Source organism: Podarcis gaigeae (assembly GCF_964106915.1).
Source record: "Podarcis gaigeae genome assembly, chromosome: 15".
NCBI classification, from domain to species: domain Eukaryota; kingdom Metazoa; phylum Chordata; class Lepidosauria; order Squamata; family Lacertidae; genus Podarcis; species Podarcis gaigeae.
In genome coordinates this window covers 19,260,342-19,285,157 of record NC_139692.1, presented here as the reverse complement: position 1 = coordinate 19,285,157, position 24,816 = coordinate 19,260,342, and the positions used below count along the sequence as shown (strand labels likewise).

Below are 24,816 nucleotides of genomic sequence, written 5' to 3'. Positions count from 1 at the left end.
TAAGAAAATCACCATTTTATAGTTCAAATTGGGAAAAATATATACAGTCAATGGACAAAAGTACAAAGATTCACAAAATGCTTAGGGGTATGCATATCCCTGCGTCCCCCCAGAAAAAAAGAACTGGGGGCACATATACGGAGCTAACATAAGCCTCAGATGCCAGCAAGCAAGCTCATGTTCATCAATATCCTGTTATTATCAGGGTTATTATTTCATTTATGATGTCACAGTTGTGACACTCAGCTTGTTGTACATTTTGCTAAAGCAGGGTTTTTTAAAAATAAATAAATGAATACTGGCCTTCAATTGAAACTTTCCAGAGGAGTTTACGTCAGCTCATAAAACAGCAATAAAACAACAATGATCAATAAAAACAACAGTTGAAAACAATTAAAAGACAGATCTGAAAACAAATCCCAGCAGAAATAAAAACCAAGCGAGCCAGAGCTTAAATGCCTGAGTCAGTTAAAAAGAAGAGGAAGAAAGGTATTTGCCTGAGGTGACTGCTACACTCTCTGTTCTGGAGAAGGTTGCAGTCCCTCCTGTGCTATCGAGGAAGTGAATTAAACTGGGTGTCCTTGCATTGAAACCTCGTTTGATTTTGCACTGCAATAGACCTGGTTCCTTGAATCTTCCTAATTCACAGTTGTCTCGCTGTGAAAATGTCAGGTGAAAATCCCCAGAGGAATGTATTGGATTGGCAGTTGCCATAGAAACTACACTCTCTGACCCCGCTCCAAACATCTGTATATCCCACGGAGTTGAGGAAAAGAGCAGAGGTTGGTGACATTGGTCCCCTTCCTTGATAACCTGAGAGCTGCCATTTCCCACGATGCTTTGTAGGCAAAGGCAATGCTGTCACTCTGCTTGCCCAGTGGGGCTCTCAGTGGTAGAAAAGCCCCCTCAAATCAAGGGTGGCATGTTTCGTCACCATTGTAAACTCGCCATGACATACAATGCCTTGTTTTACATGGCCATAGTGCATAGCTGTCAACTTACAGATTTGAAAATAAGGGACCAGCAGCCAAAATAAGGGATTTTAGTCAACCAGCAGCCAAATGAAGCCTCAAGTGGTGGTTCCCATAGCGCAGCAACCCGGCAAAGGGGATGCAGCAAGGAAAACCATTGTCACCTCTCCGCTGGGAAGCGCTGAGCAAAGGCGAGTCCCCAGGCAACGCGGCCGATTTGATCAGCACAAGGCATACAAGCTCCACCCCCCAGTCGTTCTTAGACTCCTTATTGGGTGAGCAATGCAGCCAAGCAACACAGTTGGAGCCTCCCTGGCCAGCAGGGAGGGAGGGAGGGAGAGGAGCTGCTTCCTTTGAAACCCGGGAAATTTAAGGGACATCATCAATAAGGGACAGCAGCGAGACATGGCGCTGGGATAAGGGACTGTCCCGCCAAATAAGGGACGCTTGACAGCTATGCCATAGTGAAAGGCACCAAACTTGGCCCAGTCTGCATGATCCTGGTCTTTCCTTTGCATCCTCCAGCCCCTCCACCTGCATAGTTCCTTCTTGGGTCTGTCTCTCTTAATGGCATCTTGAGAAGTGGTTCTTATCACTGTACATAAATCTCTGCCAAGATGCTATTTGTAAATTGCTTGCATGTCTCAAATATTCCTCCATTCTGAAGTGAAGTCCTTGATGTTCAGTCCTATGAATATACATGACATTTTTTTTTTTGATGGGTAAATTGAATAGTGTGCCACGAATTGTAAGTAATCTCCATGTACATCAAGAACACAAAAGTTCACTCTGTACAGCTCCTGCCTGTCTATCACACCTAGCTCAAATTGAATAATATACCGTACTTCAGCCACTCCACATTGTCTTGGGCTATTCATTAGCTTTGTTAGCTTACTTTCCAGATCTACACCAGCTGAACAGCTAGTTTGTTTCATATTATCAAATCTCCATGAAACTTAAAATCCACAGGGCCTGAATGGTATGTAAATGGAGAAATTGATACTAGCATACTTGCATGCTTTGAATTTTCAATGCCTGGTTTATGTAGGTTTGTATAAATAAGAACCTGGCGAAGAAATTCACAGAAGTAAACAACAGTTTGTATAGATTGTGCAGCTAAGGACCTATCCAAACATCCTTTTTATCATGCATTCATGGTGATTTGTGTACAATCCAGTCTCTAGGGTGGTTATACACTACACCTTTTAAAATATAGTTTGCACCTGCAAAGTTGCATGGCAGAAATATGCCGCTTCATTTCCAGTTGGTGAATGTCCTATAACGTCACACAGAAGAAATGCTTTCACCTTTTGTACTATGAATGTTCTAGGGTGCTTTTTAATCCTGCTTTTGCTGCATCAGAACACAAGTGCTCCTCCAGTGCGGAAACATAGGTGAAGCAGCACAGAACATCTAACAAAGCCAAATGCCATGTGGACAATCCAGAATAAATCTACCATTCATGCGCTAATATTGCATCAATGACGTGGTTCAGAATACACCAACCCTCTCACAAAAAGAAACATTGGTCTGAAAGGGCCATGAGGCTGTGGAAAGAAGAATTGGAGAGGTCAGGTTCTAGCCCAAAACCTCCCAGTTCATAAGACTGTAATCACAGTCATTCCCCTTTGAGCACATGTTCTGAGTAAACAGGTATAAAAGAGCTAAGCACAGAAGACAGTAAGTGATTCTACAAAGAAGACGTGAGAGGTAAAGTTCAAGGAGAGACCAGCTAAGACGCAACAGATATACTTTAAAGTGCTTTCAACAGTGTAGAATGGAGAATCTGGTTACTGGAAGGGAGAGATCCAGAGAACCATAAAGAGAGACAAGAACCAGAAAAATAAATATCAAAAATGCAAACTACGTAAGCACAGGAGGAAGCAGATGATGGAGTGTACACAGAAGAGGAAAGTACTGTGTGTGCAAGAGGCTGCAAATGCTTGCAGACCAAAAAGACAGGGACAGAAAGGAGAGGCAGGGAGGAGTCACACAATCCAGGGAGCCAGGGGGTAGGATGTGCCCCCTTCAAGGAAATATCAGGTCCCTTCATTATTTTTTCAGCTTTCATCTAAAAGAAGGGGGAAAGGAACCCACTAGCCCTGTGGAACTATTAGAAGCCTGGAAGCAGGATCAAACCCAACAGCTTCATTGAGAAGTGGACCTGAGCATAGGTGCCTCAATGGCTGCCAAGCATGAGAGGTAAAAATACAATAAAAGAAGAAACAGAGCCTCCAGCTTAAGGAGCCGTCTATGCCTGCTAAACAGATTATTGTGCCGCGCAGATTCTTGAGGTTACATGATTGCACTTTTTCACACCAGCAGGAGGTAGCTTCATGGGCCAAAATCAGCTGTGTCAATCTGCTGATCGGTCTCTTCCATCCTTACCATTCAAGTTCTGTGTCTCTTGTCAAAGTTCCATGTCACTGTCAAGCTTTTTTGAAACTATGTACTGAGAGAGCATTTCCATTCCATTTCCTTGCAGCCTCTGTACTGTTTTGGCCCAAAGCTGGGAGTGGGGAGGAGAGATGTTTGGAGAGTTTTATCTAGACAGAGCTCTACCCATTGTGTGTGTTATGTGCATTGGGGAGGGGCAGGGCTTTGTGAGAATGAAGCTGCTCTCATCCATTTAGTGCTGGTCACAAAGGCATATAGTGATTATATTCTGGGTAGAACTGAACAGCTTTGTCTGAAGCCAGTGTAACCATCAGGGCCACAGAAAACCACTGTGACAATGTTGGCAGTTTGCATATCCTGCTTCTCCAGCAGTATAGGATTTTGGTTGCCAACAGAATTGCTGAGTTGTAAGGGAACCAAAGTGAATTTGTTCCAGCTGTCAAACAATTAAAAGCAACTATGAGCTAACAACCAGATTAAAACACATGCCAGCATTTTACATATCTGGGTAGGCTTGCCGGAAAAAAAATCTTTTCAGCAGGCACCAAAAAGAGTACAATGAGGGCCTAATGTCACTAGAATACTGGAATATGAAATATTAGTTGTACAATTGTAGAAATGGTCTTACTGATTTTAGAGTCGGTATTGTATTTTATGTCCTGTTATCTTATTTTAAATCACTTTTATAGCCCAGCTATGGTTTATAGTTTAACAACAACAACAACAACAATAATCTGCCTTGGGCAGTTTGAGTTCCTGCTTCTATGCATGTTATTTTGAATTTATTTCAACCTTTCATTGTGTGTTCCTTCCCCGTTACTGCAAATAGCAAGAATCCCAGGGTAGCCAAATTCATTCCCAGAGAAATTATCATTGCTTGTCTCCTCTGTTCAGAATGGAAGGGATAGTGGGTGCCCAGTCCTGGCATCCAGGGAAATCTTTGATTAAATGTGAGTTTAAGGAGGGCATGTTCAGTGTGGGTAAGAGTGAGTCAGACACAATCTGAACAGAAACAGCAAACAGTTGCTCACACATTGTGGATTTGCGTGTGTGTGAGTGTGTGTTTACTGAGAGCTTTTGTGGGTGCTCTGGGGAAACCCAGCCAGATGGGAAGGGTATAAATAATAATTTATTATTAATATTATCATTATTATATTATCTATGAAATATTGGCAATATGATCTGTGAAATACCCTAGCACCTACGGGTGCTGAGCTGGTGACCTCTCAGAGTTTATTGTTTCACTTGGATTGCACTTCTCCAGACAGAAGCTCATGGCTTCTCTTTAAGTTGCATGGAATTGCTGCAGACAGTTAAGGAATTACCATAACATGAAGAGGCCAGAGCAGGTCATTCAACACTTCTTGAGCTCTAGGAAAAGTATCCTGGGTTCCACTGGTCTGAGCCACCAAGGTGGCTCTGACTCTGTTGCTGTGCTTAACCTCTTCACCAAACTACCTTTGAATGTGGTGGACTCTCCATCAGAGGTTTGTTAACAGAGTCTGGATAGCCATCTGGTGTTTTTAGCTGTGATTGCTGTGTTGCAGAGCATTGATGACCTTTGAGGTCCCTTCCAACTCTGCAATTCTATCATTCTCCTTCGCCCGCTTTCCAGAAGGAGCTGAGTCCAGCAATACTTCACATTCTCTGCAACATACCGATGGCTGCACCACTCAACTCAGTGTGTGCCACACCCCCTTGGTGTCAATAGAATTATACTACCCTAAACCCCCTCTGTGCCTTCACATGTGGGCAGGCCAGCTCTGGAGGAGAATGTGATGCGTCAGAAAAAAACCACGAAACTTTTAGGAAGCTTCTCTTTATCGTTCAATCCACAGCTACCACCGTCAATTCCACACCATCAGAGGTGCTCGTAATCTTTTAATGGAGTCTCTTTATCCTCCCAGCACTTTTGTGAGGCAGGGAAGTGATGCTATCTGTGTTTTATAGCCAGGAAAACAGAATACAGGTTTAAATTTTTTAAGAGTCCCTTTGGCTCAGCATTCAGGTTTCTTAATCAGATACTGGTTGATCCTTACTGCCTATCAACATATCTTGTGCTGGTTCACTCATGTATACACAGCAGTGTGTTTTACTGGACCGCTGATGGCTATCAGCAGAATCTGTGACTATAGACGCCAACTGAGCTTTGCAATGGGTTGGCTCATAATGACATGCTCACAAAGCTTATCAGTATTCTGAACTGAGCTATCATCCCTTATCAATTTTTTGGCTCAGATCGTAATCTAGGCCCTCATGTATGATGGTATAGATGGTGATAGGAAGGTGTGAAGTATCTTTCTCTTCCTCCCTGGTATTTTAAACACTGTTATAAGCTTATAAACACCAGGGGTGCTAGGATATGCCATTTCTCAACTCCTTGAACTGTTCCCCATAAGGCATGTCTGAATGCATCGCAGCAGCACATCCAGAAAACATGTTATCCCCATCTTTTTATAGTCATATACCAAAGCAATGGTGTCTGTATAACCCAGCAATTCCAAAATATAGACATGCTTTTACCCTCACAAGATTGAATGTATTGTATACCAGTATTCCTGAAGGAGTGTCTCCACCCCCATTGTTCTGCCCGGATGCTGAGGTCCAGCGCCGAGGGCCTTCTGGCGGTTCCCTCACTGCGAGAAACCTACAGGGAACCAGGCAGACGGCCTTCTCGGTAGTGGCGCCTGCCCTGTGGAATGCCCTCCCATCATATGTCAAAGAGATAAACAACTACCTGACATTTAGAAGACATCTGAAGGCAGCCCTGTTCAGGGAAGTTTTTAATGTGTGACATTTTAATGTATTTTTAATCTTTGTTGGAAGCCACCCAGAGCGGCTGGGGAAACCCAGCCAGATGGGCGGGCTACAAATAATAAATTATTATTAGTATTATTATTATATATTATTATTGCCCTCAGCTGTACTTGAGGGATGATTCCAACAGATTCCACATGGAAAACGCTTATGTCCCTGCAGAGATGGCATCACAAAATTAGTGGCACATGCCCTTCTGGCTTGCACTCTTTATAAAGATTTGAGGAATGAGATTATCACCCCTCTTTTATTGTCCATTCCAGGTCGCCCAATCACAGCCAAAGTGTCTTTCCTCCCGGCAGATCAAGAGGAGCAGATGACAGCAAAGGTTACAAGATTTTTAGCTGGGGCAATCAGAATAAGGTCCACTATTTGATTGCTGATTCAGGACCCTAAACCGTGTTTTATATAATTGATTTTTATTTTGTTCTGTGTATATTGCAATGTTCTTTGGTTGCTATGGCCGATGGCTAATGCAAATAAAGTTTTATTCATTCAAAGCAATGGTGTCACACAAAGCCAGACCAAATGTTGTGTGATGCCCCTGCCCAGTGAACCCAGCTGTGCGATGTGCATGACAGATGTATGCCCTATGAAAACTAAATGCTAGGTTAGCTTCCAGTCTTGCTGCTTTTCTAGTGCTTGAAGGAGGAAACCTTTGGTAGGTGGTTCTTTAAGAATCCTGTGCACAACTCAGCCCTCCCTCCATCTTAATGCAAGCATTTGAAAAATCATTGCAGATTTACTTCAGATATTGGAAACAGGCATGCCATGGTGATTGGCCAATCAGCACTGTTCACAGAACTGTCCATTGCTTAGCTTATGTCAAAGATGATTTTACAAAATATTCAGTCCTAGAAAGGAATATATACATTTGATCAGAACATTTCAAAACTGGCTTCCCAGCTCTACAAATATCTCACATTTCTTTACCCAGAAGAATTTTAGGAAAGTTTACTTTTCAGTTGCGCTCATTAAATCGTCTGCACAGTGGACCTACTGAGTTACCATCTTCCAGAAAGAACCAGATTTTATGCTGCTTTTAGTGCTTTGTATGGTATTGTTAATATTATATTTTGTTCTTTAATTTTTTGTGAGCTGCCCAGAAAACATATGTGATTGAGCAGCCAATCAAATGTAGTAACTAAATGAATGAATAAATATAAATGATTTTGTTATTCCTTTTTGGTACGGCAAACCCAGCAGAATGGAAGACATAAAGTTGCTACAGGCTGCAGCTGTAAATCATCACCATCATATTCATTTGCAGAACTCTTCATTTGCATAGAAAAGAACATGTTGACTTTTGGTTTGCCCCCATGAGAACCAAGTTAATTGAAAAAGCTTTAATTGTTATTACAAGCTGTATGGAGTTCACAGGAAAAAAATGAAGCAGCTTTAAGCAGTCGATTTGATTTTATTGTGAGCTAAAGAGCTCCCAGCCAACTGCAAAGGCATTTCCTAGATCTTTCCTAACCGTAGGGAGAGGAGAAATGTATCTGCTCCTTACTTGCAGGGTGAAAAATGAAGAATATTCCTCTGATTGCCAGATGCTGGGACAAAAAACAGCAGGGAGCTGACTAAGTGAGGCCCTGCTTAGAAATTAGAAATATTTGGGGCTGTTTGGAGAGAACAGCTAGTGCAGAATGTGGCAGCTAGATTGTTAAGTGGAACATGAAGACATGGACATATAACACCAGTTCACGCCTGACTGTACTGGCTACTGGTTTGTCCTTGAGTCCAATTCAAAGTGCTTTTTTGACCTTCAAGGCCCTTTGCTTCCTCCCCAGGCCCTTTTCCATGCTGGGCTTTGGCTCAAATCAAGGTCCCACCAAGCCCTCTCCACCCCACCCATTCCCTTCCTCCTCCCTCAATTATACTCTGGAGTCTCACTGTCAACACCTGAGTCTCTCCCCCAGATGTTCCTTATCTAGCTTATCTCCCACCATTCTCCAGCAGGGACTTGATCCTGCATCCAGGGGCTGTGGGGAGGTCCCTGGTGGTCCTTCACACCTTGTATGACTTAGGACCCCTATACAATAATACAATATGAACCTCTTTGGACCCTGAGATCGCAAGCTGAGGCCCTTCACTGCAGATGACCTCCAAGGGTGACAATGAGAGAATGGGACTTCACTGTAGTAGCCCCTCATTTATGGAGTGATCTCCACAGGGAGGTCCACCTCCTGCCAACTTGGTCATTGTTTCAGCACCAGGCAAAGACATTATCGCTTTCCAGAAGTTTGGGTAGTGCCGATGATATGGTTGCACAGTTAAATCTATTTTTTAAAATAATGATGCTTAGGTTATTTTATTATTGCATTTTTTAATTAAAAAAAATCTGGTTTGAAATTGATTTGAGGATTTCTCAATGGAAAGTGATGTACAAATGTAATAAACCTAAACTGAAAAGCATCTGTATGACCACTGTTAACACCAGATTGAGAATCCAGCAAGCAGCATTTGGGCATGCGGAACAACACCTATTCCAAGCCAGTTTCAGCAAATCACATCAATAATACCAGCACAAATTAATGACCTTTCTAGGATTAAATCTTAGATAACATGTATTAGCAGCATTTTGAATGCTCTTGTCCTGTCCTGAACTGTTCTGATTGCGGGATATGGTGGATGCCTGCAGCACCTGGTTGGATTTTCAGGACCTTGGATAGCTCCAAGGAAGAAGCTTCCTCAACCAGGGCCCCCATTCAGGTTTTCCAAGTGCAAAAAGATTCCTGGGTAGGGAACGTGGAGTTCCTTTTCAGATGTCCATATCCAGCGTATGGACTTGATCAAGAATTTTGTATCCAAATAGAGATTTAATATCTAGCTCTACTGCTGCTTTTAAGGATTTGAATGACTATTGCTTTTAATAACTGTTCAAAAGCGGTGCCTTTAAATACTGTTGTCATTTATTGTTATTTCATTTTGTTTGCCAATCTTTGAGTCAAAGAGTGGGATATTAGATTTAAAAAATACTACAACAATAGCAAACAAACAACAGAACAAGTAAGGGCTATTCACAGATGCAACACATTTCACTTTCGCTGCAATACTTTTTAGTGGAGTCAGTATGCACCTTCAGATGAAACCTAAGAAGATACCCACTCTGTCAAGAAATATAGAGTATCTGTTGCAGCAGCTTGCACCCCACAGTGGTCGATCAGATGCCTCCAGGAAACACCAACAGAATGAGAAAGTGACAGCCGTCTATGACAGTGTCTCATCAGCAAATGGTATTCGGAGGTAGACTGCCTCTGAATTTGGATGTTCCATGTTGCCACCTTCACTAATAGCCACCCATTTTCTCCTGCTGCTTCATGAATCCCTCTAATCCTCTTTTAAAGTCACCAAAACAAGAGGCTGAGTTGGACAGCACTGAGTTCTAGCCTTACGAGAGATGGAGTAATACCTCTCTCTAGCCGCTTTCTGCACACTTGTTATAGTTATATACTTCCACTATGTCACATCCTCCCCCAGTTCTCTTATTTTCTAACCCCAAAGATGCTTCAGCCTTTCCTCGGAGAAAAAGGTATCCTACTCTCTGACCATTTCAGCTGTCTATTTCTGCAGCTGTATCCTGCTATTCAGAGCCATGAGGTTTCCCCAGATCAAGTGGTGCGACATGCCTGTGCAGACTGCTCCAAAGAGTCAAGAGAAATGCCAGAATACTTCCTTCACGAGATGTTGGTTCCCCACCTTATAGGCTAGGGACAGCCAATGTGGTATCCTCCAGTTGTTGCAAGGGATCCCACCACTCACCAGCCCCAGCCAGCATGGTCAATGGTCAGGGATAATGGGAGTTGCAGTCCACAACATCTAGAAAGCCTTAAGCTATCCAGCCCTGTTTTAGATCAACACAAGAGCAACCCCAAGCAGAAAGTGCAACTCTTTGAAACTCCCTTTCACTAATGAGGTTCCTCACTCAGAGATTCAGCACTCCCATGATTCCAGCCAATGTTCTACAAACAACGGGGTGTGCATATGCAACCAGACTTTGAACCAATTAGGCTATCTGAAATAATCACTCACAGTTCTACTATACAAAAAAAAAAAAAGCAACCTGATGCTCCCAACATATTCTTTCAGGAAGTGAAGTGTCTCAATGGCCGGCCTGGGAGTGGATTCAAAATAAATGGAGGAACGCACACAGAGGCAGATAAGGCTGGCAGGACACAAAATTCATATTGACTACACACACACACACACACACACCAGGAGCCAACATATTGCTCCAGTGGCCTCAGTCCTGGCCTTCAAGCTGATAAGCTGCTACCAATGACTTCTCCATGCAGGCAACATGCTAATTTTGTTTGTTTGGTGCTGGAAAAACATGGTAACCCAACCAATGTTTGCTCCAGACAATGAACAGCATTTAAATGTGGCATCCTGATGTTGCTTTGGCTTTGCAAGCTGGTCCTCTCTCACACACACCTTCCCTTCCCCACCTCCACCATGTGTGCTGCACAGCACAGAAGATGAAGATGGCAACATTTACATTTTCTGAATGGGCTAATCACAGATTTGTACTTTCCACATGCTTGCCTCCTCCAGAGCTGCGTGGAAGGCGCAGGAGGAGCGGGCTGAAGCAAAAAAAACACATGTCTCTTTATGGGGAGAGGAGGAGGAGGAGGAGATAATTAGGAAGATGTACAAGGGGATAAGCAACAGCACATATGCAGTTGTGATGCTTTCTTTATTGAACAAGAACCACAAGGTTAAAAATAGACACTTGAGGGACAGCTGAAGGAAATGTGATGGGAGACGGAACAATTGGGAAAGGAGGTGGTACTTATTATTAAGAATAGTTTAAGGCAGACAATATGCTGCTTTTAGAATGTTTTGAGGAGTGATTTTACTTTGACAGCAAAGCCTTCCTGCTTTTCAGAGCACTGTGGAAGGACCAGTTTGCTTACTCAGTGTGGCCAAGTAGCAAAACTTCCCCTGCATGCAAGTTCCACTTCAGGCTGTAAGTGGGAGACCACAAGTTTAATTCTCTGTCTTATAAACACATGCACCCAAACTTCCCCTTGACAAAGAAATACATCGTGCCATGGGGAAACCTAGTCTAAACCCCTCTCTAAACCCCAGTATACCTGAAGGGGTGTCTCCACCCTCATCGTTCTGCCCGGATGCTAAGGTCCAGCGCCGAGAGCCTTCTGGTGGTTCCCTCACTGCAAGAAGCCAAGTTACAGGGAACCGGGCAGAGGGCCTTCTCAGTAGTGACACCCACCCCGTGGAACGCCCTCCCACCAGATGTCAAAGAGAAAAACAACTACCAGACTTTTAGAAGACATCTGAAGGCAGCCCTGTTTAGGGAAGCTTTTAATGTTTAATAGATTGTATTTAATAATATTGTATTTTAATATTCTGTTGGAAGCCGCACAGAGTGGCTGGGGAAACCCAGCCAGATGGGCGGGGTATAAATAAATTATCATCATCATCATCATCATCATCTCCCTGACATGCTAGGTTTATAAATGCAGAGAGGATTTTAAAAGCATATATATGTGAACAAAGAAACATTTGTTCTCTGCCATCTGCAGCCTGACGTAGCACAGCTTTCCCACTTGGTTGTGCTAAATGCATGAATTGGATCTTAACCCTTCCCCCCCCCCCACGGGTGTCAAAAATGACAGGTAGATGAATTGCATACAGCCAGTTAAACATATGGTTGCTACTTTTTAGTGGCTCAAACCACACGGGCAGCTGATCAGCAGCAGCCTCCACCAATCTGTGAGCCGCATGCTGCCACTTCATGCCTCCTCCCCCGCAATTGTGAGAGCGCTGTCATATTTACTTGCTGCGATGCCAACGTTAACACAAATAAAAACAAAACTGCCGGGTGGAGAAAGCTCCCGTGTCACACCTTGTTTGAGAAAATTACCACTAGAGATTGAGTAAAAATGAATGGGCACCCAGCGTGACTGGGATGGTGTGGAACTGTTGCAAGATACAAGTGTGTTTAGCCTGGTGAAGAGGAAATTTGAAGGGGAGGCACAGCAGTAGTTTGCAAAGACTTGCCCAAGAAGCATCTAAAATTAGAGGTGCATAACATTACTCATGGTGTGTAGAAAGTGAACAAGGAAAAGCTTTTCTCCCTCTCTTTCTCAACACTAGAACACGGAGACATCCCATGAAATGGAACATTGAAAGATTTGGGACAGACAAAGCATAGTTAAACGATGGAATTTACTCAAATTCATGGACGAGAAAGCTATCAAAGACTGCTTGCTATGATGAAGTGTTGGATGTTGGATATTGCAGAGTTGGGAAAAGGTCCAGAAAAGGTCAACCAAGTGGATGGAGCAATGACCCTATGAAGTGGTTGCAGTGCCTGGAGCTTTTTAGAGAAAAGATGAGTAAGAGGTGATATGACAGAAGTTTATAAAATTATGCATTGTATTACACATGGTGTGGAGAAGTGAACAGAGAAAAGCTTTTCTTCCTCTTGCACGATACTAGAGCTCAGGGACTATCAATGAAACTGAACGTTGAAAGAACACAAGACAGACATTTTTCGAAAATGTCTAAAAAGGAAAAAAGTTTATGTTGGAAGTGCAATGAAACTGAGGGATCTTTATTCACATGCGGTGGTCCTGTAAAATAATTAAGGAATATTGGGAAACTATATATGATGAATTTAAAAAGATACTTTTAAAAACTTTCCCCCCAACACCTGAGATTTTCCTCTTGGGGATGGTAACAACAGAGGTCCCACCAAAACAAAAGAGTTTACTACTATACGCCACCACTGCAGCTAGTACCTTATTGGTACAAAGGTGAAGAACAAGTATAGCACCCACTAAGGAAGAATGGCAGTGTAAAATGTTTGAATATGCTGAACTGGCTGGTCAGGATAAGAGAAAACAAAGATAAGGAATATAAGGAGGAATGGTTAATGTTCAATGACTATTGCAAGAACTAGTATAGACAAATACATAGCTTAGCAGGTCTTGTGTAAATCCAGCAGAGTTGAAACGGAGTATTTAATAGATAACAAATTGGATGATTAAAAAGATGGGGATTACGCAGAGCAGTAGGAAAGCAAAAGGAACCAGGAAAAGTGTGGAAGGCAAGTCATATGGTATATGTATACATGCTGTATTTGGTATGAAGTTGTAAGCGGGACAGAGGGAGGGGAGGGGGGTTAAGCATGCTCTCTGTTCCTATTATTGAAAATGCAAATATTATTTTTTTAAAAAAATAGATTCAAGAAGAAAAGAGTTTGGATTTGATATCCCGCTTTATCACTACCCAAAGGAGTCTCCTGCTTTATCACTACCCAAACATTCTCCTTTCCATTCCTCCCCCACAACAAACACTCTGTGATGTGAGTGAGGGTGAGAGACTTCAGAGAAGTGTGAGTAGCCCAAGGTCACCCAGCAGCTGCATGTGGAGGAGCGGAGACGCGAACCCGGTTCCCCAGATTACAAGTCTACCACTCTTAACCACTGCACCACACTGGCTCAAGACAGACAATGCACAGCGAAGCTATGGAATTTGTTTCCACAGGAGGCAGCGATGGCCACCAATTTGGATGGCTTCTTTTTAAAAAAGCATTAGACCAATTTACAGAGGTGAAGGCTATCAATGGCTACAACCATGATGGAGGCTGTGCTCTGCTTCCATGGCTGGAGTCAGTAATGCTTCCGAATACCACTTGCTGGAAACTGCAGGAAGAGAGAATGCTCTTGTGCTTGGGTCTTTGCTTGTGGGCTTCCTCTTCGGGTATCTGGCTGTGAAAGCAGAGTCCTGGACTTGGTGGGCCACTGGTGTATGATCCAAAAGGCTATCTCATGCCTCAGTTGCTGGGAATTGTAGAGTTGCTGTTGCACTCAGGTCCTACTTGCAGGTTTCCCACAGCCTGTGAGAACAGGTCATCGGCCTGATCCTGCAGGTTCTTTTTGTGTTATTCCCTCTGATGTGCCAGAGGGAAGGGCTAGATCCAACAGGTGGAAATGGCAAGGAAATGGGAAGACTTTGTAGCACTAAGAGCCATACAACCACGGAAGAGACTGCCTCTGCCAACTGTGAGCTAGTCTTCACTGGAAGTATGAAGAGGCAGGTTGGACATCAGCCAGGGATGCTGTAGGATGCTGCTGTTTCATCCCGCATTGCAGATCCTGTTTAAGCAACGGGTTGGACTACATGACCTACAAGCTACCTTCTGATTTGATGATTCCAGCTGCACTCAGTACATAAGATGGTATGAGTAGCCCTTCTGCATCAGTACAAGTCAGGTCCCTCTAGCCTGGCATTCTATTCCAGCAAGGATATACTAGAACGAAGGGCAATCATGCCTATTGCAAGCAATGCTAATCCTACTCAGAGCAGACCGACTGAAGTGAATGGGAATGACTAACTTGGTCCATTCACTTCAATGGATCTACTCAGAGAGTAGCCTTGGAGACAAACTAGTGAAAGCTACCCGGAGGTCCATAAGACTCAAAGAGAGGAGCAAATGCCATTTGATGCAACCAGGCTCCATTGAAATAAATGCAAGCAGCAAAAAAATACAGCATAGAACGTAACTGAGCAGGAAATTGAATGGGTCATGGGGAAAGACCACATGAAACCACATGGATTGCACAAAATGATATGGGAGAGATGTGACACGATGCTGGAGAGCAGTCAGCCCCGGGAAGCTCACAGAGTGCCGTCAAATATATACTGCCGCAAAACATGGAAGCTTCATTCGGTTAAAAGTTGCTGCTTGGCTTAAGCATCTTTACTTTGCAGCACCCTTTTCCACAAGCTGTTTAAAAAGCCAATAGCATCTTCTCCCCAGAGGCAAGTTGCAGCTGGGGGAAGACTTTGGTCGGAACTATAGCCTGGGGAACAGAATAGATCGAAACCCCTTCTGTGCAACATGAGCCCCATCCTGTAACCCACCCATTGCTGCTGTTTAAAAAAAATAAAACACAGAGAGATAAAGAAGCACATCGTGCCGGAACACACAAGACGAAATGGTTAAATCTGCTATGATAAAGTGGGCACAGGATATTGGGCATAACATCATGTTTGAGGACTGGGAAAGGTTGTGGACCACTGGGCTGAACTTCACTGCATGTAATGCTTTGAAGGAAAATGTAATGAAAATGATATATAGATGATACATGACCCCAGTTAAACTTGCCAAAATATACCATTCGTCTGATAATAAATGTTGGAAATGTAAAGAAAATGATGGAACATTCTTTCACCTCTGGTGGACCTGCCCTAGAGTGAAGGCCTTCTGGGAAATGATATATAATGAGCTGAAAAAGGTATTTAAGTATACCTTCACCAAGAAACCAGAGGCCTTCCTCTTGGGTATTGTCGGCCAGAAGGTGTTAAAGAAGGACCGAACATTTTTTATGTACGCAACAACAGCAGCAAGGATACTCATTGCCAAGAATTGGAAGACTCAAGATCTACCCACACTGGAAGAATGGCAGATGCAGCTGATAGACTATATGCAACTGGCAGAGATGACCGGCAGAATCCGTGACCTGGGAGAAGAAAGGACTGAAGAAGACTGGAAGAAATTTAAAATTTATTTACAAAAATATTGTAATTTGATTGAATGTTAAGAAGGATGCTTGATCATAAATAACTGGCCACCACTAAACTAGATTGGAGTTTGATGATAAGTGAGATTAAGGAAAAGACAAACCCTTTGGGAGAACTATTAGATTATATTTAAACGAGTGGATATAAGATTGCAAACAAGATGATAATTTGCTTGAAAAAACTTTATAACACTGTAAGTGGGAGCAGGAGACGTGAGGAAGTCTAAACAAGTTATGAAATTCTGTTATGATATAAGCAATGTTGTTTGTTACTTATGCTTTTCTTTTACAAAAATCTTAATAAATAGTTATATAAAAATAAAAAATAAAAAAGAAGCACATCGTGCCTTTAATATAATGCATTGTATGGCCACAAATATGTGACGCTTGACTGTGACTGACAGCTGAGTGCACAGGACACAGAGAAGCTCCATTCATGTTGATTAACACACTATTAAGTAGTCATGAAGCCATATTAAATCCCTGCTTTTTTAAATGGTGCTGTGTGATCCCTATTGACCAGCAGGACTCTCCAGCATGCAGTGTAATAGTTCACTCTGGAAGTTTTAAGGCAGTTTTGGGAAAGAATACATGGTGTCATACAGAATTTGCACTGGAGTCTTATAGCTTAGTGGCTCCAACTTTGAATTCCTAGTAGCAGATGATGGATCAGGCAGCAAGTAAGAGGAATGAAAGACCTCTCTCCCTCTGAGACTCTGGAGATCTGCTGCTCATCGGAGGGCTGTAGATGCACAAGTGATCTAATTTCAGGTAGCTTCCTAGGTTCACCTCTTTCAAAGCATTGAGCTGTACTCAGAGGAGACTCAGGGAATCATTGAACTTAATGCACTTGACTAACTTGAGTCCATTCATTTCTATTCTGAGTAGAACTTAGGTCACATCTACACCTTATATTAAAAGCACTTTAACAGTCATGCCCCCCCCAAGAATCCTGGGAAACTGTAGTTTACCCTCCACAGAGTTACAGTTCACCACACCCCATTATTTGTTTGGGTTAGCCATGTGTTTTATACATGCTTTAGGTAGGTGTATGGTGTGATTGTGACCCATTGTCTTGGAGAGGCTGTGATAAATTTCTGTCTTCAGTGTTAGATCTGTCATGTGGCCCATTCATTTTTATTGTGTGTTGTATTTATGTCACTGTTTTATTGTGTGTTGTATTTATGTCACTGTTTTCAATGTGCTGTAGGTCGCTCGGAGACCTTCAGGTTGCAAGCAAGTCTAATAAGAATAATAATGATGATTCACACATCCATGTTGACATGGTAAAGTGACATCCATGGTAAAGTGAAGAGCATGCACACAGGAACCCTTCCTTTAATCAACCTCTTTTTCGGGTGCCAAGATTGTCCATAAATTATCTCTCAGAAAAACAACCACCAGGAATAAAAGAGAGAGTGGGAGAGAGAACTTTTTTCCATTCTGTTAGTACATGATCTATGAGGACTACATAGTCTAAATCTTTACTAGATGCTAACTGGCGTCCCTTTGCTTTGATGGCTGCTCATTTGGCTGCCCTAAGAACTCCACAACAGCATTATTTGCAGTTATTAGAGGAGGTAATCAGTTTGCAAATGGAAATCATTGTAATATCCTGCAAGGTCTTGAACCAACTGCTGTTGCATGCAGAAAACTTGCTGTGTACAGCAACCCCTGTGTTCTGTGTTTAATTAGTAACATATTAGGATTATTGCTGAGCAATAGGCAGGCTATTGAAATAATTATTATGGTAATATGGGGTTTGCTGATGCTAAGTGCACGAGCGTGGCATTTGGATAACATGGCATTCAAAGCCCTGTAGCGCATACAAAGAACAAATGACTGTGTGCGAAAAGGAAGCCGCTCCAGGCATTAGAGGCATTCCTCAAACATATTAACAGGGGCAGGGCATCCTGGCATGTCCAATACATGTTTTGTTTTTCAGTTAGCATGGAGTGAAGGTGCTCATGCAATGCATTACACAGGGTTTAGAGGACATAAGAATTCTTATGTGCAGTCAGGCAGTGGCCAGTATGGGATTTTCTGGTTCCCACCAGGGGTGGCCAGTCAGAAGCAGCATGTCTAGTATATATATATTCTGAGGAGGGAGGATGAAGAAGAGGGTTCGGGGAGGGGGGTATCCAACTCTGTCTTTCATGCACAAGTGCAATGGAAGTGGTGGGGAGGGGGGAACAATTTGGGAGGGTGAAACGCTGGTCACCTGTTGTGGTACTTAAATGGGAACCAGCATGGTATAATGTCGGACTATGAACTGGGAGAGGGACGCGGGTGGTGCTGTGGGTTAAACCACAGAGCCTAGGACTTGCCAATCAGAAGATCGGCGGTTTGAATCCCAGCGATGGGGTGAGCTCCTGTTGCTCGGTCCCTGCTCCTGCCAACCTAGCAGTTCAAAAGCATGTCAAAGTGCAAGTATATAAATAGGTACCGCTCCCGCAGGAAGGTAAACGGTGTTTCCGTGTGCTGCTCTGCTTTGCCAGAAGTGGCTTAGTCATGCTGGCCACATGACCCGGAAGCTGTACACCAGCTCCCTCGGCCAATAAAGCGAGATGAGCGCCGCAACCCCAGAGTCAGCCACGACTGGATCTAATGGTCAGGGGTCCCTGGGACCCCTGGGAGACCAGGATTCAAATCCCCACTTGGCCATGAAACTCACTGGGTGACCTTGGGGTGATCACTGTCTCTCTTAGCTTAGTCTACCTCACAGGGTTGCTGTGGGGAGTGGAGAACCATACATGCCATATTGAGCTCCTTGGAAGAAAAAGTGGGATATAAATGCAGTTAATAGAAGAGCATGATGCATCATTTTTACTTGATTGGTAACTGATGGGTAGTCAGAGGTATGCCATGGCTCATGCTTTTCTGGCTATCAAAAAATGGCCAGGACAGCAGCCAAAAAGTCTAGCTTTTGGACCTTCATTCTTTTTCAGCCTCTGTGCCATAAAGGTACCATAAATTCCATCCACTACTGTAGATGCATCTTCACTTAAAGGTTTCCTCAACGCACAAACACCTTATGCCAGCTGATCCTCCCTTTTAGTGTGTTACCCCAAATTTCGGTATTTTGAGAGACGGAATAACTTTCATCCTCCTTTTCAACCTCCTTACACAATTTATGTGCTTATCAAGAGGACCGTGTCTAGTTCTGTCTCTCTTTTCCCTTAAGCTAATATGCTTACTTTAAATCTTTCCTCAAATGGATGGGGGCAACTGTCAAATCACACTGACATTCTCAGCATGTGCCAAGAGAACTGTGGATCTATCTGTTACACAAGGAGCTGTTAATTTATATGGTCAGCACATTCTACATCAGTGGTTCTCAAATATTTTTCTCCCCTGTGGACCACTAGATAAACCTTTTTTTTTAAAAAAAAAAAAAATTCTGCAAATCAAAGTGCATTCATAACATTATTTTCATTACTGTGGCCCTTTCTTTAACTGGTAGTTTTTAAATGGAGAATTAGTAGACTGTGCCAGCTCCGTATTCTGAAAATCATGGGCACTAAGCTCACATCTTATTAGCGTGTTCAGTAACCAGGCCTTGGTTAAAATTAGCCTGTATGTCAACTGTTAGAGAAGGCAAATGAAATACCTACGAGGTCAATACAGATATTCTGGATTATTCCAAAAGCCTTTTGCAGACTCTGCAAAAAGAAGTCATGGACAACCAGTCTGTGAACCTCTGCACTACAGGAATATTTTAATGACACCCCTGTCCAAATGGAATATTCTGAGTGAGACCATCACTTTTTCCATCAGCACCTCTGCCTGTAGACTCACTGACACAGTTTTTCTGTTTAACTTTTCCAGCTCAACACTGTTGATTCACCAACTTGCTTCTTGTTGCTCTCTTCCTTCAACATTTCCACTCCAAGATCATTTTGGATCTTCACTGCCCAAATGAAAAAGCAATCAAGGTTTCTTGTTATTTAGGGGGGGGTATCCCTTGATGTGCCATTGGTAATTAATGTTAGATGAATTTTCCTATGAACCAAAACAGCACACACTGTATGCATGCATGCATGCATGTATGTATGGTTTTTTTCAGCCAGAACCTCTCTTTTCTTACCAGCACCTCTCAGGTGGGTACCATTTCAATTCTAAGACTACAAGGGAGGTGTTCAGAGTGAGTTCTGGCACCTCTTTTTCTATATAAAAAAATTAGCACTATATGTATGTATAGGAAACTCACATTCCTCTGGGGAAAATAATGGAACCAGACCGTGTGTGTGTGTGTGTGTGTGTGTGTGTGTGTCTGTGTAACAACTCCTTCTTTTATGGACAAAGGGAAAAAAGCAGCCAACTCCTTCAGGGTTGCCAGTAGCAACCCACAGAGAGTTGTTCGGAAAGACAAAAAAAAATACATAAACAGGAGATTGCACCATGTCAGGGCCCTTGAGTGATTAATCATATTTGCACAAAATAAATGAGCAATGTTCTTTAAGTGTACCCAGATCTTTTCAGCGTGGAGAGCGCAGCTCTTCTGAAATGAGAACTGCAGTGTCTCCCAGCTCCTTTGTATCACTAACTTTTCCTTGCCCTCGCTGGTGATCACAAACTTTGAGTTAGCCAGTGTGATTCCTGAACTGCAGCCCTTCGCTCTGTTAAGAATTTGTTGGTCAATATCTTATATTGGACTAGGAAAGAGCTAATTTAACACAAAACTTTCTTCTCTCTGCTTCCTAAACACGACACTCATGCAATCTTGACCACACATTTGTGTGGATCGTGGGATGTGAGGCGGAATACAGAGGTGATGGCAGTTCCCCCCCCAAGTGTGGGTCTGGAGCCCTTCCGCTACCCAGTGCACCCTTAAATTTTTCATGGGCTGTATCCATGGCCACCTAAATCACAGCAGAGGTGGAGGTGCGCCAAATTTTGATGCCACTAAAGGAGCCGCTGATATTTGAGACCTCCAAGATCCGCCACGGATCACAAGTTACAATATTGATGCAAATAGGTGCCTGAAGATGGATGAGGTCACTAGTGTAGAAAAAATAACAATTGTGCAAAGCAACAATCAAAAGGGATTTTTAAAAAGATGGTTCAAAGTAACTTCTTCATTTAAATGATGGATCTATGCATGCAATGGATGAAGAATGATCCAGAACCAGCTCCCATCTAACATTTGCCACTGATTTCTTGAAAAGAGGAGATAGATTTAAAGCTGAGAAACAGTAGAGGGTAGGATTGCCATAGTCTCAGTCTCACACTTGCAAAATGGGAATAGAGGTGATTGACTTCCCGGTGTTGTGAGAGCAAGAAATATCAACAAGAAACACTATTTGCACATTCAACAATGCTGTGTGAATGGTTGCTTTGGCATAAAGATATTAATGCCAAAAAGCATACATCTATGATAAAACTGCAGTGATTATGGGGTGAGTTTGCCTGCTGATGTGCAGAAGAGAAGAGGAAGAACTGTAGTGGAAACAGTACTATATCCAGATGTCTGTCTACATTATTGCATTGGGAGCCAGAGCTCATAAAAAGCTCTGTCTAGGCAGATGCTGTTTCCTCCTCTCCACCCACCTTTCTAAACTTTGCCTTTCATCTTGGGGCAATGCAAAAGGCCTCTGCAAATGCTTCTTGCTCCACAATCACTTCTCATTTGTTTATTCATTTCTTGCAGTCTGGAGTTGTTCTGCCTACAGACCTCTGGAGTTGCTCTGATTACTTTGTTATCTGATTAATGGGAGTAAAACAAATTCACTATGACAGATTCTAAGATTTTTTTTAGAAAATATATACAAATATTTAATAAACATTACAAGCATTACACACACACACGCACAAGAGAGCATCTTCGCAGTTTTAACATTTGAAAATCTTTCATACTTGCAACTCTTCCAATCTTCATTCTGGAAAAAATGTGTTTCCTAAGTGAAAAGTATTCAGTTGTTCTCTCAAGTCATGCTTATACAATACATATTTCTTTGTCTTTTGATACCCCCCATCTTTTTGTGCCCCCTACAAATAGGTGAATATGTAATACATTACTATTTATTGAGCCATCGCTACCACTGAACCTTTTACACACTTAGAAGACAGTTTCTGTTATTCTTGAAGAGAAAGTGAAATACTGATGATTTTGCCCTTACCTTCAAGCCATAAGATAAGACAGCGAGAACCACGAACCAAAGTGCTGACTTCACGTCTTGACCTGTATATCCAAAAGTTTCCACGTTTTTGCTCCTCTCTTCTGCCTCTTCTCACTTCTCCCTGCTTCCTGCCAGACTGCCCATCTCCATGGGATCTCTGGAGATACCCAGACAGAAAGCAAGGCTAGTAGGGTCTTGCCAAACCAGCATGGATCCCCCCAGTGGAGAAGAGGCACTCTCTCTCGGAATCTCCCCCCACCAAGAAAGACTATTTCTGTTCTCAGACAGAACCTCCTGAGGCTAAGGAGGGTCAGCCTCTTGGAAAAAGGGACATTGACTGGGTAGGAGCTCCCACCCTATGGATTTAGCCTTTGCCTTCTCGGAGAGAATGTCCTCCAACTTCTCAGGAGAGCAGCTTGAGTTGGGCAAAGCTCTTATGCCGCTCCGTTTAAGGGAGACAGGGTTTCTTGAAGTGGGGTTCATGTGAACAGGGCGCTCCTCCCTTCCATTCTCTTGTAGAGTTTAAAATAACAATAGGAGGAGGAGATAAGGGAAAGGGAATCTTGAAAGGTGAGCCCAAGCTTTGTGATGCTGTTCCGAGCAGCAAAAGCTCTGGAGATCCTTCCCCTCCTCCCACTCCCGTCGGCTTCCCAGGGAATAGTGGCCGCTGGCTGGCGAGGAACTTGCTGAGCGCACCTCAGCCGGAGTTGCCCTGCCTCTTCTCAGAATCCAAACGGAACACCCGGGAGACGCAGAGGTGGGAAGATAATTCAGCACCAAGAGGACGGACAGCTCCGACGGAGTCGGCGAAAGGGAAGGAAAAGAAGAGGGAGGAGGCGGTGGCTCAGGTTGGGGCGGAGACTCGTGTGTGTGTGTGTGTGTGTGTGTGTGTGTGTGTGTGTGTGTGGTATAGTGTTGACGGGTAAGAAACAGACCGTGACCCGCCTGGCACTGCTACAAGCCCTAGGCAGCCAGTGGCACACGATTCCCTTACGTTGAAGGGAGCAGCTGCTTTGCACACGCAGGAGCACCCCATCGGCACGGACCTCCGATGCAGCTGAGTCTGGTGTCAGGCACACGAGGAGTGCGGGGGGGGGGGAGCGCTCTAAAGTCACAAGCAAAGATCGAGAGACAAAAGGATGTCGAACTAGAGGTGAGAAAGAGATTCAGAACAGATTAGAGAGCTGCGGGACAGATCGATAGACGGAGCTTTGATAGGACCTCGGAGAAGCTCCCAAAGGGATACACGGAAAACCGCCATTCATCCTAATGGAGAGAAGTATCTGGCAAAACCAAAATATATTGATACACATGTAGAAATGGGAAGATTTCAGCGGAAATGGGGGGGGGGGTCACAGCGCTGTTTGCGTGAATGGAAGAAGGGGTGCAGAGAGACGAGTTAGATGGATGCAGGGGGAAATCTCAAACAGACACTAATGGGTCAGGGTTGAGAGGGACGACCGAATGGTGCTGAGGAGCTGTTCAGATGCATACAGACGACCCTGGGTTGCTTTCAACACACAATGTCCTTAGACTGTTGCACTAAACACTATTGCGTCCATTTATCCTGGAACATGATGGAACGGCAGAGAGCCCTAAAAATGATGATGCATGTAGCCTAGCTTTATGTTCCCAACAGCTGGAAGCTCACAAAAGGTCATGGAGGTGACAGCCACCACAGCCTCATTGCCTTCCCTCAGCACCTGGGCCTTGGAGGTTGGTTGGCTTTAAATGTGGATGTTTCATTATCATGAGGAAGTTGGGTATTAGCCTGGTAAAGAGGAGACTGACAGGAGATATGATAGCCACCTTCAAATACAGTGGTACCTCTGGTTACGTACTTAATGCGTTCCGGAGGTCTGTTCTTAACCTGAAACTGTTCTTAACCTGAAGCACCACTTTAGCTAATGGGGCCTCCCACTGCTGCTGCGCCGCCGCCACTTGATTTCTGTTCTCATCCTGAAGCAAAGTTCTTAACCCGAGGAAATATTTCTGGGTTAGCGGAGTCTGTAAGCTGAAGTGTATGTAACCTGAAGCGTATGTAACCCGAGGTACCACTGTATCTAAAGGGCTGTCACATGGAAGATGGAGCAAGCTTGTTTTGTCCTGCTCTGGAGAGTAGGATTCAAACCAATGGCTTCAAGTTACAAGAAAGGAGAGTCAGACTCAACATCAGGAAGAACTTTCTGACATTAAGAGCTGTTCAACAGTAGAACAGATTCTCTTGGAAGGTGGTGAACTCTCCTTCATTGGAAGTTTTTAAGCAGAGGTTGGGTGGCCATCTGCCATGGAAGTTTTAGTTGAGACTTCTGCACTGCAGGGGGATGGACTAGATGAGCCTCAGCTTCCCTTCCAACTCTACAATTCTATGAGTCTATGATCATGGCTAGAAGCCGCTCACAGGCATTTCCCCCTAGGAATCCTTAAAAATTAAATCCTTTAAAACCTGTCTGATCTAGTGACAATTGGAACAGTGAGCCCCACATGAATTATGTACAGAAATGTCTGTCCAGAACTGACCAATCAACTTTTGTTGATGACTCCTGAGGAAAATACCTCTTTAGCCACACTGATCATAATTGTATCCCTTTAGTCACTGCTTCCAAACTAAACAAATCCCAAGTGCTCCAGATGTTACTTGCAGGGAAGATGTGCCAACCCCTTGGAACCACAGAATTGTTCAGTAGGAAAGGGACTCGGAAGGTATCCAATCTTATGTGGTCTTCAACCTTGGATCCCCAGATGCTGCTGGACTACGGTCCCCATAATTCCCAGACAGCTTATCCAACTGTCAGGGTTGAAGGGAGTTGTAGTCTGACAGTATCTGGGGACCCAAGGTTGAAGAACACTGATCTAGCCCATAGTTCCTCCTCAATGTAGGAATCACTCAGTGACAGCATTTCTGACCACCATCTTCTGTAGCAAACAGTTCCACTGTTGAGCAGCTCTTCCCATTAG

At 43.5% G+C, this 24,816-nt stretch overlaps 1 protein-coding gene across 4 annotated transcripts in view; it reads right to left on the bottom strand.

Annotated features, from left to right (window-relative positions):
* The window catches only part of DRD2 (dopamine receptor D2), a 74,235-nt gene extending 51,442 nt beyond the window's left edge, over positions 1-22,793 (bottom strand). For 2 of the 4 annotated variants that reach the window (XM_083714079.1, XM_083714082.1), the window contains exon 1: positions 21,859-22,793. The gene's annotated coding sequence lies outside the window, so the exon portion shown is untranslated. Of the gene's footprint in view, positions 1-21,289; positions 21,380-21,858 lie in introns of those variants that run through there. The other 2 variants (XM_083714080.1, XM_083714081.1) reach the window with 2 other exon arrangements.
* Between the last annotated feature and the right edge of the window lie 2,023 nt (positions 22,794-24,816).